At 63.7% G+C, this 2,623-nt stretch overlaps 1 pseudogene; it reads left to right on the top strand.

The window, feature by feature from the left end:
- Window positions 1-292: 292 nt before the first annotated feature.
- LOC119352426 lies at window positions 293-2,298 on the top strand (annotated as a pseudogene).
- The last annotated feature ends 325 nt before the right edge of the window (window positions 2,299-2,623 follow it).

The raw sequence follows: 2,623 nt of genomic DNA, 5'->3' as shown, positions 1-2,623 counted from the left end.
ATCCTTGTTGACAGCCAACACGTCACGCAGCAGCCAGCCCGGTTCCCGCCAGCGTGTCATGAGCCCTCGCTGCCGTCCGATCGTGGAAACCAACGGCCCAGATGGACTCCCACGCGTGTCACCGCGCTCCCGAGGGACAGACCGCGTCGAAAGCAGCCTCCGATTCGTCCACGTCACGCCGTCGCTGTACGTAGGCATCTCTTCGCGCCATAAATAGCAGCCGCACCACGTCCTCGTCCTGCTACGTACTTGCAGTTAGCTTCGAAAAAGAGATCGATCGATCGCCGGCGCCATGGCTCGGGCGACGAAGTTGCACGGGCTACTGCTCGCGGTGCTGCTCCTCGCGGCCACGGCGGCTCCCCCGGCTGCGGCGGCGGCGGCGAAGGAGAAGGGCTCCGGCAACGGCAACGGCAACGGCGGGCCGGTGATCGGCATCGACCTGGGCACGACCTACTCGTGCGTGGCCGTGTACCGGAACGGGCGCGTGGAGATCATCGCCAACGACCAGGGCAACCGCATCACCCCCTCCTGGGTCGCCTTCACCGACTCCGGCGAGCGCCTCATCGGCGAGGCCGCCAAGAACCAGGCCGCCGCCAACCCGCTCCGCACCGTCTACGACGCCAAGCGACTCATCGGCAGGCAGTTCGTCGACGCCGAGGTGCAGCGGGACATGAAGCTGCTGCCGTTCAAGGTGGTGGACAACAGGACAAGAACGGCAAGCCGCACCTCGAGGTGGAGGTCAAGGCCGGCGACGTGCGGACGCTCAGCCCGGAGGAGGTGAGCGCCATGCTGCTCACGAGGATGAAGGAGACGGCTGAGGCGTATCTCGGCGAGAAGGTCCGGGACGCCGTCATCACCATCCCGGCCTACATCAACGACGCGCAGCGCCAGGCCACCAAGGACGCCGGCGCCATCGCCGGCCTCAACGTCGTCCGCCTCATCAACGAGCCCACCGCCGCCTCCATCGCCTACGGCCTCGACAAGGTGGCCGACGGGAAGGAGCGGAACGTGCTCGTGTTCGACCTCGGCGGCGGCACCTTCGACGTCAGCGTGCTCGCGCTCGACGGCGGCGTCTTCGAGGTCCTTGCCACCAACGGCGACACCCATCTCGGAGGCGAGGACTTCGACCAGCGCGTCATGGACCACTTCATCCGGCTCGTCAAGCGGAAGCACGGCGTCGACATCTCCGGCGACGCGCGCGCTCTCGGCAAGCTTCGCGGTGAGTGCGAGCGCGCCAAGCGGGCGCTCAGCACCCAGCTCCAGGTCCGCGTGGAGGTCGAGTCGCTGGCCGACGGTGTCGACTTGTCGGAGCCGCTCACCCGGGCCCGCTTCGAGGAGCTCAACGCCGACCTCTTCCGCAAGGTCATGGCGCCCGTGAAGAAGGCCATGGCGGACGCCGGGCTGGCCAAGGGCGACGTCGACGAGGTGGTGCTGGTCGGCGGCAGCACCAGGATCCCCAAGGTGCAGCAGCTCCTCCGCGACTACTTCGGCGGCAAGGAACCCCACAAGGGCGTCAACCCCGACGAGGCCGTGGCCTACGGCGCGGCGGTGCAGGGCGGCATCGTGCGCGGCGACGCCAAGGAGGTTGTGGTGCTGGATGTGACGCTCGGCATCGAGACGGCCGGCGGCTTGATGGCGAGCGTGATCCCCCGGAACACGCCGATCCCGACCAAGAGAACCAAGATGTTCACCACGTACCAGGACAGGCAGACGACGGTGGCCATCACGGTGTTCGAGGGCGAGCGGAGCATGACAAAGGACAACCGGCTGCTGGGCAAGTTCGACCTCACCGGGATTGCGCCGGCGCCGAGGGGCACGCCGCAGATCGAGGTGACCTTGGAGGTGGACGTGAACGGCATCCTGCACGTGGGGGCGGCGGACAAGGGCACGGGCAGGTCGGAGAAGATCGAGATCAGCAGCGCTGGCCGTAGCATCTCGCAGGAGGAGATCGAGCGCATGGTGCAAGAGGCGGAGGAGTTCGCGGAGGAGGACAGAAAGGTGAGGGACACGGTGGACGCGCGGAACAAGCTGGAGGCGTACGTTTACAGCACCCGGACGACGGCCGACGGCGAGCTGGGGGCCAAGATGGACGGCGACGACAGGGAGAGGGTCAGGGAGGCGGTAAGGGAGGCCGGCGAGTGGCTCGAGGCCAATCCGGACGCCGACCAGGACGACTACGCGGAGAAGCTCAAGGAGCTGGAGGATGTGTGCAGCCCCGCCTTCGCCGCTGCCTACCGGAACGCCGGGGGTGGCCATGACGGCGCCGCCGAGGAGGACGATGAGCAGGACGAGCTCTAAGATTTTACTAGGAGTTGCTGTTCATAGCTTAGTACGATTATTATGATTGAACTACGTACCAACACCCAAAGTCATAAATCTACATGGTGCATTGTTTGGCAAGAAAGATAACATAGTTCATTGTTTATATATTGTCGATTTTCCAAAAATTCTGATATTAATTTCCACGCGGTGGCTATATGTAAGTTGACTGCATTTTCATATTGGGTTAAGTTGACTGAATTTTCATATTTGGTAAGTCGATTTCATGGGGAGAGGAATTGTTGGAGGAAGAAAGCTGGAGGTAGAAGAATGAAGGTCGGTCGTTGGATCTTTATTTAGTCCA

The sequence above is a fragment of the Triticum dicoccoides genome, chromosome 2A, assembly GCF_002162155.2.
Source record: "Triticum dicoccoides isolate Atlit2015 ecotype Zavitan chromosome 2A, WEW_v2.0, whole genome shotgun sequence".
Classification (NCBI taxonomy): Eukaryota; Viridiplantae; Streptophyta; class Magnoliopsida; order Poales; family Poaceae; genus Triticum; species Triticum dicoccoides.
The sequence above is the reverse complement of the archived record's forward strand: the minus strand, read 5'-3'. Positions and strand labels throughout refer to the sequence as shown.